The sequence below is a fragment of the Centruroides sculpturatus genome, unplaced genomic scaffold, assembly GCF_000671375.1.
Source record: "Centruroides sculpturatus isolate CEXI.00-Female unplaced genomic scaffold, Cexi_2.0 scaffold1618, whole genome shotgun sequence".
Classification (NCBI taxonomy): domain Eukaryota; kingdom Metazoa; phylum Arthropoda; class Arachnida; order Scorpiones; family Buthidae; genus Centruroides; species Centruroides sculpturatus.
Genome location: NW_019385883.1, coordinates 136590 through 153140, shown reverse-complemented (window position 1 = coordinate 153140; position 16551 = coordinate 136590). Strand labels below are relative to the sequence as shown.

At 35.7% G+C, this 16551-nt stretch overlaps 2 non-coding genes across 2 annotated transcripts; both read left to right on the top strand.

Moving 5' to 3' along the window:
• The first annotated feature begins 9371 nt into the window (after nucleotides 1-9371).
• On the top strand, nucleotides 9372-9488 carry Trnal-caa. The gene is made up of 2 exons: nucleotides 9372-9409; nucleotides 9443-9488. It is a non-coding gene; the product is annotated as a tRNA-Leu (tRNA).
• A 1815-nt stretch (nucleotides 9489-11303) lies between these two features.
• Trnaq-uug lies at nucleotides 11304-11375 on the top strand. The gene has a single exon. It is a non-coding gene; the product is annotated as a tRNA-Gln (tRNA).
• Nucleotides 11376-16551: the final 5176 nt, after the last annotated feature.

Below are 16551 nucleotides of genomic sequence, written 5' to 3'. Positions count from 1 at the left end.
AGTACTTAACAGTGTTAAAAAATACCTACATCTAGAAAGATCAGGGACTAAACTTACCGAAATAATCGCAAAAATTAGAGCAAAATTCAGAAAACACTGGAAACAATCGCATACCAACAAAGCAACAGACAATTGTCGAAATTCTATTGTTGCGTGGCGACTCAGTTTAATGCTAAAAATCTCGATTTTTGACAGAATTTCGATTTCGGGGGTTTCTGAGTCTGTTTTTTTTATAGAAACGGACCATTTTGCTTTTTGTCTGTAGTCTTTTACTCACACCCTCAGAGACGAGGTGTAATTCATTTTCTTAGAGTTAGGATGTTCGAAGACGCTCGTAAACTATCTCGATTTGAATAGGATTCGACTTAAATTGAGCAATGGTAGAATGTTCTGGAACTGTTGTTTCTATAATTTGAACCCATTGTACATCTATAAATGCCCATTGTCTGACTTTTTTTAATTTCGAGAACTCAGTTAGGTAGATGAAAGTCGAGAGCAGGTATGAAAAGATTAGGAGTACTGTATATATGAACGTCCGATGCAAGGCGGAAGTTACGTTATATCCATTCAAATTATTTCCCCCGAAAGGAGAGATGACAAACACGCCTGTATTGCTGAAAGGAAAAGTATGATGTACGTGGGCGAGACACTACAGTAGTAATAAAAGAAGAAAAAGTGATTTTAAAAACTTGCGAATTTCTATCGATACAAAAGAACGAAATAAAATGCTATAAAACAGAGATTATTAAACTGAAGTGTTTCTCTTTGTTAAGAACAATTCTCTAACTTAATATCAACTTGATAACAAAAAAGTTCTCAATAAATGAAATTATAAAGACACCTGTCTGTAATTTTATTTATTGAGGATTTTTCTGGTGTACTGCGCTTTCATCTGCCAGTGTGTAATGTACTGTACCGTACAATGTAGAATACAGCCGAATACAGAATAAGGTTAAAAATTGCAGCAGATATTCTTACATATGTTTAGAACAAATGAGAGTTGGAATAAGATTTAACAAATTCAAACGCGCGTCATCCTATAAAAACTAAACTTAGGTAAATTCAAGTTTTCACTTGTTTACTCTAAACTACTTGTTAAGACTAGGATCGGAATAAAATGAAAGCTTAACCGTCGTCTACCAATGATGGTCTTTAAAAAGGCCATCTTAGTCACTACAGGATGGAGAGAATAAAATAAAGAAGGAAGCTTTCTTTGACGTAATTGTATTCAATTGTTATTAATGTTTATATTTGAATGGTGTATTTTAAGAAAGATCCAACTCCACCAGTTTCTTTTTGGAAAATAAAACATTTTACATTCTAAGAATTAGACTAATTACTTAAACATTTTAAAAAATATACATTTTTATATTTATGATCGACGTAGGTTTATATATGTATAGCACACTCATTTTTAAAAGCAAGAGAAAAATAATTGATAATGGAAATTTTGGACCTGTTTTAAAATACTACACTAACAAATAAGTTTAAAATAGATACATATAATGCACTGATGAAAAGAATCAGCGGAGCACGTGACTGCTCTGATCGAGGAGTGACAAAGAACATCATCAATTCCATTTCATATCACACAGATGTGCAGCAGTTTTGGATCATACAGCCGACTAAATTCAGCACAATACCCTGTATTTACTGGCAATTTAACCTAGTGCAAAGTTTGTCTTAAGATAAGATTAGGAGACATTTTTTAAACTAGATTAAAAATCTCCTATTTTGTATAAATGCAGTGGCGTGCCGTGACATTTGATGATAGGGAAAATGTGTTTCTGTAAGAAGCCGACATCCAGGTGCAATCAGTCAGTGATTATCTAGGGTCTATTCGTATTCGTTTGTTTGATAAGCCAGTAAAGAATGTACACTTCTCTACATTATATTATTGATTTTTTCAAAATTTTTTGACGCTTTTGTTTTTCAGGAATGGAGATTAAGCTGACTACGATAACAAAAGTACAGATCTATTATAGAATAAATGAATATTATTAGAGTATGTTTTTAATAAGATTTAAAAAATAATTTATTAAAAATCATCACCATGATACGAGGTCTGTTCAAAAAGTATCGGACCTTTGGTCGGCAAAAATAAATTAATTGATTTTGAAGTACAAATCCCTAATCCCCTTCAAAGTAGTCTCCTTGGTAGTGTATATGTTACCGCTAAAGCTCGAAAGTCGTTAATGTGTACTTACCTAGCTAATCTGCAGATTAACTAGAGTGATCCGTTAAAGTTGCTAAAATTGTTCTATTTCTGAAATTACCTATGTAATGTGCAGATATCTAGGTAATCTGCACATTACCTACTAGGCACTCGGTAAAGTGAAAATAAGATCTTTGCTGAAACAACAGCAACGTTTCTGTACGCTTAAATTAACATAATGTTCTTTATTTTATTTTCGATATCTAAAGAATCAAGTTAATACAATCAAACAATCGTCAAATTAGTTGATAGAATCAATCATCAACCAATTAAAAAACATACAAAAAATCAAACGATTTAAAATATTAATACAATTAGGGAAATTATTATATAGATAACCACCTATAAAATTTCGGGACTTTGAGTATCTATCTGAACTGAGGGGACCGAGACGACTTCAACGATACCCTACTTTTGGACCGGAGACGAAAAATAATAAAGTTATCATACTTTTTCTGGTGATCGCATGATGTAATTGTGCAGCTAATGTTACCTATGGTGAGTAAAATGGCGGCTTGTCTCTGATTCCAGCAAACAGAAGAAAGGAAACAGTGGGGACGCACGTTCTGTCCTAACCTAACCTATTTTAATAAATTACCATAATTATTACCAACCAAATTATTAGAATAGGTTAGGTTAGGTTTGAACGTGCGTCCCCACTGTTTCCTTTCTTTTCTTTGCTGGAATCAGAGACGAGCCGCCATTTTACCCACCATAAGTAACATTATCCAATTGTGCAGTCTAAAGATTGGTGACACTTTGAATTTCATAGCAATTGGTTTCTGCGACAAGCACACCTATTTGTGGTACATTTATTTGTGGCAAAGATCTTATTTTCACTTTACCGAGTGCCTAGTAGGTAATGTGCGGATTACCTAGATAATCTGCACATTATCTAGGTAATTTGAGAAATGGAACAATTTTCACAACTTTAACGGATCATACTAGTTAATCTGCAGATTAGCTAGGTAATTTGCAGATTAACGAGTTTCCAGCTTTAGCGGTAACATATACACTTCTCCCAGCGTTCCTGCCATTGCTGGAAACACTGCTGGAACGTATCTTTTGGAATGGCCATCAGCCGGTCCATCGCATTCCGCACGATGGCTTCTTTCGACTAAAATCGGGTTTCTTTCAGCGGCATTTTCAGCTTGGGAAATAGCCAAAAGTCACACGGAGCCATGTGGGGAAAGTACGGAGCGAGACGAACCACGGGAGTGTTGTGTTTGGCGACGAAAGCCCGAATCAGATGCGCAGAATGGTCGGATGCGTTATCACGATGGAGCTGCCAAGTTTTGATCGACAGCATCGGAAAGACGACGAAGGACCTCCTGGTAGTACTCCTTTGCGATGGTTTGGCCTTGTGGTGCGTACTCACGATACACTACCCCACGAAAGTCGAAAAAACTGTCAACATGACCTTGATATTGCTGCGGGTCTGCCGCGCTATTATTGGCCTCGAGGATCGTCCTCGAAAGCCTGTTGAATCTTGCGTAAGGTTTACGCTCGGGTATCGCCAAGGTTTTTGGCAAAATTTGATGTAATATCGCTGCTCACGTTGTTCAGTCATTTTCCAACTTAGTGGAATCCGACGAGAGCTCGCTACATGACCTCACTCATAGGTCAACTGCCAACGACTGACGCTTCATGCAGGCAGGAAAAAATTCAAGGCTGTCCCCTCCACAACTCCACCGAAAGAGGCCTACCGCGCATTAATGGTTTACGCGGAAAAAATAAAAGTCCGATACTTTTTGAACAGACCTCGTACTTGTACTGTACCGCACATAGGAATATATTAGTGATACTGAAAATTAATTAGGTGTATAAAATGACTATGGCTAAAATAAATATTTTTAAAAAAATTTTTAACGTTGTTTCCATATCAAGTTCCAAAAAACTTGATAATGTCCTCATCCAATGCGAGAAAGGCAAACAGTTTCTGGCTTCAATGTTCTGACTTTTACAGACAAAANATAAATATTTTTAAAAAAATTTTTAACGTTGTTTCCATATCAAGTTCCAAAAAACTTGATAATGTCCTCATCCAATGCGAGAAAGGCAAACAGTTTCTGGCTTCAATGTTCTGACTTTTACAGACAAAAATTCTAGGTGTTACCTGCTAATCTGTTATCTATTTTAATTGTGTGTTTTCTCTTACTGCACAAAATTTATATACAGAATTGGTGCTCGTTAAATTAAAAATTACTATTTTTGATAACCAATAAATATTTAATAAGTGTAAAAACTACATTATCGTCGATGGATAGACGGGAATAACCGGTAGGTTTGACGTGAATATTTATCTTCTTCAATGACAATAATTTTCGTATTGCACCTTGAAAAGATGAATAACGACACTTCTGATGTAAAAAACGACGCGAATAAACGATGTTACAAATAACGAGGTGTTTCGTGAATGTATTCGAACGTCGTTATACCGGGGCCTTTTTATCTAATACCTCACTAACTTGTTCTCAAGCTACGACCGGTGGCGCCGAGAACAGCAGCTGAATACGCAAATCACGTACAACGCGGGTTAACTCACCCGAATTTTACCTTCAATTAGAATTAATTTATATAAAATTCAAAATTACTTCACTAATTATTAAAGAAAATACACAATACATTCTTTCTATTCAGCAAAGGCATAATAGTGCTTAATTAACAAGATGCCCTTGTTCAATTCGTTCCAGAGAGTGTCCAAAAGTAAGAGCAGTCATTACTTCAGTTCCTGGCATTGATTGTTTAAACATTACTTTGAAAATTACTACTTCAAAATACATATCAACTGAGGCTCGCAACGAATATAAAGACATTAATCTGTAAAGGTATAAAAATTGAAAAGTTATGTTATGTGTTTCACTTCACTGCTTTGTCGAGAATTAATTGAGAATGTAAATATATTTTTACCTAACAATTAATTGTCTGTACGATTTAATTTATAAATCGATTCACCTCTTTACATTATAAACGTTGGGTAAATTAATTGAATAATATTGTCAAATAAAATAGCTTCTAAACAATAAAGAGACAATGTAAATATTATAAAAATTCTATTTTTATTTATCTTATTATTTTGTTAATTATACAGTCAATTACTTTCATAATGGAAACAATGAAAAATAAATTTATTGATAATTGTTTATAGTTAATCAGTGTTCTTTACATTGCATACAGTTTGCCACAAATTGAGATGTCATCATCCGTTACTTGAGTGTGTCCACAATCGGTGCGTCACAATTGGTATGTCCATAATCGTTATGTCATAATATGTTATTCAATTCAGAGGTAACTTGTTTTGAGCCAGGATGTCTCTCAGATTGATGCAAAATACATTTGGTATGTCCGGTATCATAATGTCAGTCCAGTAGATATAAGTCACAATCGGTGTTAGAAGTGTCATAAGTTGGATTTTTCAAATGATAATTGCCGATATTAATTAAAAATGCATTTAGAGAAGTCTAGGTCACCGTAGACTTCTCTAAATGCATTTTTAATATCACAATTACATTCATAACGTCATAAAACTTCATTGTTTCATGACGATCAAATGTTTTTACTGGCATATCGAATAAACGATACGAATGAACCCCTTACGATACTTATTGCCCCTGGATGTCGGCTTCTTACAGAAACACAGCTTCCCTATCATCAAATGTCACGGCACGTTACTGCATTTATACATCATAGGAGATTTTTAATCTAGTTTAAAAAATTTCTCCTAATCTCTTAAGACATACTCTTAAGACATATTTCTCATAATCTCTTAAGACATTTCTCCTAATCTCTTAAGACATACTTTGCAGCTAGGTTAAATTGCAAGTAAATACAGGATATTGTGCTGACTTTAGCCGATTGTATGATCCAAAACTTCTGCACATCTGTGTGATATGGGAACGAATAAATCAGTGTTTCCCAACGTGGGGCCCACGCCCCACAGCAGGGTAATTTGATTTTTAAGAGGGGCAATTCGAAAATGCACTCGTCCAGATTTCAAGTTAACCGTATAGCCGCTGTATATGTTAGGGGGCATAAGAATTTTAGAAAGGCTTAAGTGAGGCATAGCACAAAAAAGGTTGGAAAACACTGGAATAGATGATGTTCTTTGTCACTCCTTGATCAGTGCCGTCACGCACTCCGCTAATTGTTTTGATCAGTGCATTATATGTATCTATTTTAAACATATTTTAAAACAGGTCCAAAATTTCCATTATCAATTCCTTTTACTTGCTTTTAAAAATGAGTGTGTTATACCTATATACGTCGATCATAAATACTAGTATAAAAATCTAGGCTATATTTTTCACAATGTTTAAGTAATTAGTCTAATTAATAGAATGTAAGAAGTTTCATTTTTCAAAAAGAAACTCGTGGAGTTGGATCTTTCTTGGAATACACCACTCAAATATAATCATTAATAAAAATTGAATACAATTACGTCAAAGAAAGCTTCTTTCTTTATTTTATTCTCTCCATCCTGTAGTGACTAAGATGGCCTTTTTAAAGCCCATTATTGGTAGACGGCGGTTAAGCTTTCATTTTATTCCGATCCTAGTCTTAACAAGTAGTTTAGCGTAAACAAGTAATAACTTGAATTTACCTAAGTTTAGTTTTTATATAATGACGCGCGTTTGAATTTGTTAAATCTCATTCAAACTCTCATTTGTTCTAAACATATGTAAGAATATCTGCTGCAATTTTTAACCTTATTCTGTATTCGGCTGTATTCTACATTGTACGGTACAGTACATTACACACTGGCAGATGAAAGCGCAGTACACCAGAAAAATCCTCAATAAATAAAATTACAGACAGGTGTCTTTATAATTTCATTTATTGAGAACTTTTCTGCTATGAAGTTGATATTAAGTTAGAGAATTGTTCTTAACAAAGAGACACACTTCACTTTAATAATCTCTGTTCAATAGCATTTTATTTCGTGCTTTTGTATCGACAGAAAATCACAAGTATTTAAAATTACTTTTTCTTTTTTTATTTTTATATTTTTCTTTCGTTATAAATCGTGCAGATATAACACTGTATTTAAACTAATACACGTAATCAATCAATATAAATTCAAAAAGTTTTATTAAGTGAAAGTTTATACACACGTTTAATTGTTCAATATAATTATAATCGTAGCTTAGACATATGCTAACTGCGATAGTTCCCTTTTGTTTTCATTCGGGTGTCCAGTGTTGACACGCACGTTGCAGGCGAAAATCCATTATTTTCCGTTCAGAATTTCATTCTCGGTTGAGAGATTTCAAACGACCGAAGACGGTGCTAAGTTGTCACTGTCGACTTTAATTAACTGAAGTGGAAGAACACGTCCCTCGTAAGCGATGACGAAGGACATGTATCATTCCAAAAATTCCCAGCAGGAAAGGGAAGACGCCAAACCGCCATTAAAAGTCACATTCGGTCATTAGGTCAAAGCCAGGTAAAAGTCCACATCCGGGTAAAAATGTCACAATCGGGAATAAAAGTCACATCCGGGTAGAAAAAGTCACGATCGGTGGAAAAGTCACATCCGGTAAGAAGACCTCGAAGATTTATTTCTTCCAGAAGAAGAAAATCTTCTTCCACCAAGGCTTCTTTTTCCTCTTTTTCAGGATCGATTTACACTCCCCTTCGACTCCTTCCTCGCGTGCCTCTCTCTGCACCGACCATTCCGGAACTTCTGGATATCTCTGTTCCAGGTAGTCGATGACAGACGAGGTGCTCTCATCGGGAATGGTGACAATCACCCGTTTCTTGTCGGGTTCCTTCGCACCCTCCAGCACTTCTTTCGGACGCACGCGAATCACTCGAATCGAAGAGGAAGACGTTCCTGATGTCGAGGAGCTTTCCTCCGCACTCTCTCCTCCAGAGGTATTCCAATTCTTTAGCGCTTTAAAATTATCCATCCTGCAAACAATAAAAACCGAGTATTAAATATTGTAGAACGAACGTTAAATTAAGAGAATATTAAAAAATCATAATGTAAATACGACAGAAAGTTTTAGAAAATGACCGTTTTAAGTATAAGAAAAATTCTAAACAAAAATGAATATAAAGTTGTAATGGAATATTCGTTGTGGCAAAATTATCGCTGCTAATTGTGATTTAGTACCTAACAATGTTAAAAAATACCTAAATCTAGAAAGATCAGGGACTAAACTTACCGAAAATAATCGCAAAAATTAGAGCAAAATTCAGAAAACGCTCGAAACAATCGCATACCAACAAAGCAACAGACAATTGTCGAAATTCTATTGTTGCGTGGCGACTCAGTTTAATGCTAAAAATCTCGATTTTTTGACAGAATTTCGATTACGGGGGGTTTTTGAGTCTGTCTTTCTATAGAGACGGACCATTCTGCTTTTTGTCTGTAGTCTTTCAATCACGCCCACAGAGACGAGGTGTAATCCATTTTTTTAGAGTTAGGATGTTCGAAGGCGTTCATAAACTATTTCGATTTGAGTAGGATTCGACTTAAATTGAGCAATGGTAGAATGTTCTGGAACTGTTGTTTCTATATTGTTGTTGGGCTGCAATTTGAACCCATTGTAGATCTATAAATGCCCACTGTCGTCCGCCTACTATTTGCCTTTTCCAAGTGTGAAAAATACATATATAAAACACAAACAATCAACAAAGAAAGAAAGAAAAGAAAATAGAAACACAATTGAGATTTTAACAACTTTTTAAAATAAGTTCTCAAATCTTTATAACATTTAACAACCGAAAATAAAAATGTAGATTTACACATACACAAAGCAATTTTTCACCTTATCTTAAATTTATTTAATTTAAAATATATGCACCTTATTTCATTTCAAAACACATGAGTTTTGAAATGAAATAAAGTGACTTCCGTCTTGCATTAGAAGTTTACGTATATTTAATCGGGACCTCTAATTCTAATACTCTGGTGTCAAAATGGAAAAACGACTCGTAATTTAACGTCGACGTCATCACTGAGTCGGGGGAAATTTCATTTCTTGTAAGAGACAAAACACGTTATAACTTCTTTCGAAATTCCGTAAACTAAACAATTGCAATTGATTCGTCGTTCAGTTAGTTAAACGTCGGCCTGTCATTAAACTGCTTGAACATAACGAGAAATGAACATTATCCATTGTTTAGGCATCAATCGTAATCGCAGAATAACGTCAGGATGGCCGAGCGGTCTAAGGCGCCAGACTCAAGGTAGACCTTTCCTGTATAATTCGGGAGCGTGCATTCTGGTCCACGATAGTGGGCGTGGGTTCGAATCCCACTCCTGACACGAACTTTTCTTATGTGCGGTTGATTGAAATTAGCTATTTTAGTGCGACGTAAGCGCCTGAAAGACATTTTGATTGGAAACGGTAATGCTAATTGTCGTGAGGCCCGAGCCGATACTCGCGCTCACGTATTAAAAATATCATAAACGTGTCAAATCAAGGGATCGGGCTTTGATTCTAACGCTCGTAAAAATTGGAAAAAAACCTTAATAAAATTATTAATCGTGAGAAAAACGTTTTTAAATAACCCTAAAAAAAGATGCAGCGCTGATATTATGAGTCAAACTTATAAGAATTAGAAACAATTAAATACGAGCAGGAGTTTCAAGGTGCGATTAATTTCCCTTGATCGGATTAATTAAAACACAATGTCGAATTAAATCTGTGGTAGCCCGAAATGGTCTGTTATCCGCTTAGATACAGGAAACCGACCAATCAAAAGCTAGAGAATGTTTTAAAAACTTGAATCTCAAGGACAAAGGCAGACTTTTCCCTGCTTCCCCTAGTGAAGTTAACTGTAGAGACTCCTTCCAGACTTCTCCCAGCCTTTGATAGTGTCAACCACAGTTCAGACTTTCCCCAGCTAACAACTATAGTCAACTGTACAGACTTTTCCCTGTCTCCGCGAGTGGACACCATCAGGTTTGAACTTCGGGCTATCACCCTTCGTCACAACCTCCCGCACAATCGAGAATCGACTTACTGCCCCGGGGCCTACAACTGAATAGCACAGAGCCACCAGAAGAGAAGACACTAGATTGTAAGGCTTAGTACAAATAAACGGGCTTGTTTGTCACTGTAGCTATTTGCCTCACTTTCCTTCATCCCACATACGATAAGTCCTGACATTTAAATATCGCCAATTCGGCGAACTTCACATTGATCAGAACTTTGCAACATGTTGAATTCCGTTTTGAAAGCATCGCAAAAGTAGAATAAACGTATGGAAACGTTGCAAAGCGTCGAACGGAAGAAACTCTGCTTCGCCGCACGTGTGTGAAACAGAGTTTCTGTTCTAAATTCAAAGCAAAAGAAATTTCCGAATTCTACTGTCGCCGTCGCCTTCAATTGCATGAACGATGACAGGGGCGAAGAAGAAGAAAAAAGGCCCCACCGAGATATCAACTGGGATCACGGGATTCAGAGTGCTAACCATATCGTGGGACCTCACAGAGACGAGCGTGTCGCGTATCATTTTAATTGCATTGCAGATTGCCTTATCGACTATCGCGTAAAGATATCGCCTCATCTGTTGTTGCCGACAATGGAAATATCTCCGTCTAAACTTTCTCGTTAAAAAACGAAGCTATTGCCACAAATCTGTCTCCAAGAGAATGAAGGTTGCGGTCGTTGAACGTGGTGAAATAGAATTTAAGCAACGTGTTTCGTTTCGTCGTGTGGAAAGCAAATAGACCGTAAATTGTCGATTGCTGTCCGTGATCGGTGTGTAAATAATCGAATCATTAATTGGTTTCAAGCGTGTTTTTATCGGAAACGGTCACGCCGCTCGCACATCACAGGCAGGATACTGACACCAACTGACAGTTGCATTGTACGAAATGGTGCAATGCAACTGTCAGTTGGTGAACGTCGCGATTTCCACAACGAAAGACAGCATGCGATCGAAAATACTTAACGAATTTAAGCCGAATCGTTAAACGACGCCCATCAAATTAGTTAAAGCGAAGAAAGGCGAGGATGTTCTGCCCTGCGCGATATACGACATTCAAATTTCCGTTGCATGTGACGAACGAACCAATGTCCGTTGGCACATTGATTGGCTTATAAATGGGTTTTTGAGAAGCGGCTCACGCGGAGGTCTCATAGTGTAACGGTAAGCACTCTGGACTTTGAATTCAGCGATCTGAGTTCGAATCTCGGTGAGACCTCCTGTTTTTTTTCTGTCGTCGAAGTTCGTGCCCTATGCAATTATAACGCCTTAGAACGTATAGAAAAGTCTGCCGCAGGATAGCAAACAGTGCGTGTATATCCAACCGTATTGCACTCAACTCAATCAAAAATGTTCATTGTGATATTTATTGTGTAATCGAGTTACAATAGCCAAGTACTTTTGACCAATAAATATCTAGCCTAGTCGCTGGCAGAATAGTAAAAACGTTTTATACTTTAATGTTTTTCATGTACACATCGAATAAGTCTTTTGAAAGAAAGAGCTGACGAATTTACGATTTAATGAAAAGTTGTTCCTGGTGATTGGACATGGCGACAAGTGAAGACATTTTAAGACTCTATTACGTTTTTTATTAAATCAAAATAAATGTTTAAATCGCGGTAATATTCATCTTGAAAAGTTATTAGATTTTAATACTGATGATGTTTCGTGATTTTAGTTAAAGTTTGTGTGTTTGCCGTGTTAAGCAAAAACACCAAAAACCTGAAAATTTGTTCATGTGAAATATCGTAAGTTCTCGTTCGAGAAATATTTAAACACAGAAACGAAGAAAACGATATTATTATTTATAAGCCATTTATTTTCAAAATTCTTAAAGTTGCAATTAAACAACTAACGAGCAATTATTTGTTGTGACATGGTCACAATGCCGAGCGGCAATTTTTATTCATATTTTTAATTTATTTAATTTAAAATATATGCCGTCCACCTCAAATTACTACTGTAGTGTCTCGCCCCTGTACATCACACTTTTCCTGTCAGCAATAGAGTCGTGCCTGTCATCTATTTTAACTCCTGAAATTTCAGGGGAAATGTTTTGAATAGAAATAAGGTGACTTCCGCCTTGCATCGAAAGTTCATATATAGTTAATCGAAAGAGGAGGCCTACATATGAACTTTCCGATGCAATCAACTGCTAATTTTTTCATATCTGCTCTCGACTTTCATCTACCTAACTGCGTTCTCGAGATTAAGGAAGGCCAGACAGTGGGCATTTATAGATCTACAATGGGTTCAAATTGCAGCCCAACAACAATATAGAAACAACAGTTCCAGAACATTCTACCATTGCTCAATTTAAGTCCAATCCTACTCAAATCGAAATAGTTTATGAACGCCTTCGAATATCCTAAATCTAACAAAATGGATTACACCTCGTCTCTGTGGGCGTGAGTGAAAGACTACAGACAAAAAGCAGAATGGTCCGTCTCTATAGAAAGACAGACTCAAAAACCCCCGAAATCGAAATTCTGTCAAAATATCGAAATTTTTAGCATTAAACTGAGACGCAACGCAACAATAGAATTTCGACAATTGTCTGTTGCATTGTTCGAATGCGTTTGTTTCGAGTGTTTTCGGAGTTTTGCTGCAGTTTTTGCGATTATTTTAAGTAAGTTCAGTCCCTGATCGTTCTACATTTAGGTATTTTTTAACATTGTTAGGTACTAAATCACAATTAGCAGCGATAATTTTGCCACAACGAATATTCCATTACAACTTTATATTCATTTTTGTTTAGAATTTTTCTTATACTTAAAACGATCATTTTCTAAACCTTTCTGTCGTATTTACATTATGAATTTTTAATGTTCTCTTAATTCAACGTTCGTTCTACAATATTTAATACTCGGTTTTTATTGTTTGCAGAATGGATAATTTTAAAGCACTAAAGAATTGGAATATTTCTAAGGGAGAGAGTGCGGAGGAAAGCTCCTCGACATCAGGATCGTCGTCCTCTTCGATTCGAGTGATTCGCGTGCGTCCGAAAGAAGTGCTGGAGGGTGCGAAGGAACCCGACAAGAAACGGGTGATTGTCACCATTCCCGATGAGAGTACCTCGTCTGTCATCGACTACCTGGAACAGAGATATCCAGAAGTTCCGGAATGGTCGGTGCAGAGAGAGGCACGCGAGGAACGAGTCGAAGGGGAGTGTAAATCGATCCTGAAAAAGAGGAAAAAGAAGCCTTGGTGGAAGAAGATTTTCTTCTTCTGGAAGAAATAAATCTCCGCGGTCTTCTTACCGGATGTGACTTTTCCACCGATCGTGACTTTTTCTACCCGGATGTGACTTTTATTCCCGATTGTGACTTTTTTACTCGGATGTGGACTTTTACCTGGCTTTGACCTAATGACCGGATGTATCTTTTAATGGAAGTTTGGCGACTTCCCTTGCCTGCTGGGAATTTTTGGAATGAAACATGTCCTTCGTCATCGCTTACGAGGAACGTGTTCTTCCACTTCAGTTAATTAAAGTCGACGGTGACAACTTAGCACCGTCTTCGGTCGTTTGAAATCTTTCAACCGAGAATGAAATTCTAACCGGAAAATAATGGATTTTCGCCAGCAACGTGCGTGTCAACACTGGACACCCGAATGAAAACAAAAGGGAACTATTGCAGTTAGCATATGTCTAAGCTACAATTATAATTATGTTGAACAATTAAACGTGTATATAAACTTATACTTAATAAAACATTTGAATTTATATCGATTGATTACGTGTATCAGTTTAAATATTATATCTGCACATTTTATTTCTGGACAAATTTATAATTAAAGTTGAAATAATCTTTCTCGCAATTAAACCGAAATTCAAAGCAGAAGAAAATGTACGCCATTCATAACGAAAGAGAAATATAAAAAGTCATTTTAAAAACTTGCGAATTTCTATCGATACAAAAGCACGAAATAAAATGCTATAAAACAGAGATTATTAAACTGAAGTGTGTCTCTGCGGGGACTTTGTTAAGAATAATTCTCGAACTTAATATCAACTTTATAACAGAAAAGTTCTCAATAAATGAAATTATAAAGACAATTTGTTGAGGTGTTTTAGCTTAACGCAACAAACAGGCAAACTTTAATTAATTAAAATCACGAAACATCATCAGCATTAAAACCTAATAACTTTGCTATGTTACAATTACCGCGATTTAAACATTTATTTGATTTGTTTATGAAAAAAGGTAAAGTATAAAACGTTAAAGTATAAAAAGGTATAAAGGTATAAAGGTAAAGTATAAAAACACCAAAAACCTGTAAGTTTTGTTCGTGTGAAATATCGTAAGTTCTCGTTCGAGAAATATTTAAACACAGAAACGAAAAAACGATATTATTTCTTTATAAACCATTTATTTTCAAAATTCTTAAAGTTGCAATTAAAAAATAACCAGCACTTATTTATTGTGACACGGTCACAATGTCGGGCGGCAATTTATTAATCATACTTTTAATTTAATTTAAAATATATGCCGTTTACCTCGAATTACTACTGTAGTGTCTCGCCCCCGTACATCATACTTTTCCTATCAGCAATAGAGTCGTGCCTGTCATCTATTTAACTCCTTTCAGGGGAAATGTTTTGAATGGAAATAACGTAACTTCCGCCTTGCATCGAACGTTCATATATACTCCTAATCTTTTCATATCTGATCTCGACTTTCATCTACCTAACTGCGTTCTCGAGATTAACAAGAAATTTAATAAGTATTTTTTTACTTAAGAGTAAAAGTATTTAATAAATTGTTTCATGTGTATATGATTTAAAAACTTGGTTCCGTGTTTTTTTATTATTATTTGTTTACGACAACACGACACACTTGCTATCTGCCGAAAAGGATGCCTTCCGAGAAAACATTGTGGATAACTGGCCTCTATATTAGAACCAGTTCAGAGTTTATCTTTTTCCACTTGTCAACACCGTTGCTCAGTATAATTCTTCTGGAAAAAGAATAAATTCCACATATTTATAGAATTTGGGCTCTCTAAGCTAGATTCCATATATGTAACTATGCAAATATTATGCCTCGTAAATTGTATGTCTCATAAAGGCCTCGAATCTAGTGGCTTTCAGGGAATTTAAGTTTGCTATCAATTTGACGAGAGTACTGTACATGATAAGTGGTAATTTCTTTGCAAATAAAACTCACACGGATATTCAATATTCTATTTGCTACTTTTCATACATTATAGTATTAATGCAAGTATAACATACACGTTTAATTCATTAAAATTTTTTACATTGCTTATCTTTGTTCTTTGTTGTTGTTAGGTGGCGTGTACAGTACGTAGCATCCAGTGTCGAAAATTCTCAGATAATCAAGTCTTCCTACTGNTGCGATGCCAGCGAAGCTGTAAATTTTCCCACAGAGTTTTTGAACTCACTGGATTTGCCAGGCATGCCACCGCATAATTTACAATTGAAGGTTGGATCTCCGATTATCTTGCTTCGTAATTTGAACCCGCCACGGCTGTGCAACGGTACGCGATTAGTCATTCAAAAATTAATGAAAAACGTTATCGAAGCCAGCATTTTAAATGGCAAGTTCCGAGGTGAAAATATATTAATACCACGGATTCCTATTATACCTACAGATGTGCCAATTCAATTCAAACGTATTCAGTTTCCGATTAGATTGGCATTTGCAATGACTATCAACAAATCCCAAGGCCAAACGATGTCTATTTGTGGCTTAGATTTGAGCACACCATGTTTTTCACACGGACAATTATACGTGGCATGCTCTCGAGTGGGTAAACCATCCAGTTTGTTTGTGTTAGCTAAAGATGGGCTAACAAAAAATATTGTTTACGCTATAGCATTAAGAAATTGATATTGTTTGTTAGTGTTACTGTCGTAATTGATTAATGATATATAATTTTAAGGAATAAATTATAATAACTTAAAAATAATAATGTTTGCCATTTGTTATTTTTATATTCCCTCATCGTTCACAACACTCCATGCCTATTTCACGCATATACCACATCCTTACACACTTACAATAAGTTAGTTATTTTTTGTCTACACTAGAAATTACCTAGAAATAATTTATATGGCAAAACAACGTTTGCCGGGTCAGCTAGTATAGATGTAAATTTACACATACACCATGCAATTTTTCACCATATCTTACATTTATTTAATTTAAAATATATGCTCTCAATCTCAAATTAGTAATGTACTGTCTCGCCCCTGTGCATCATACTTTTCCTGTTCGCAATAGATTCGGGTCTTTCATCTATTTATCTCCTTTCAGGAAAAGAGTTTTGAATTGAAATAAAATGACTTCTGTCTTGCATTAGAAGTTCATGTACAGTTAATCGGGACCACCCAACTCTGATTCCAATACCTGGTGTCGAAATGGAAAAAC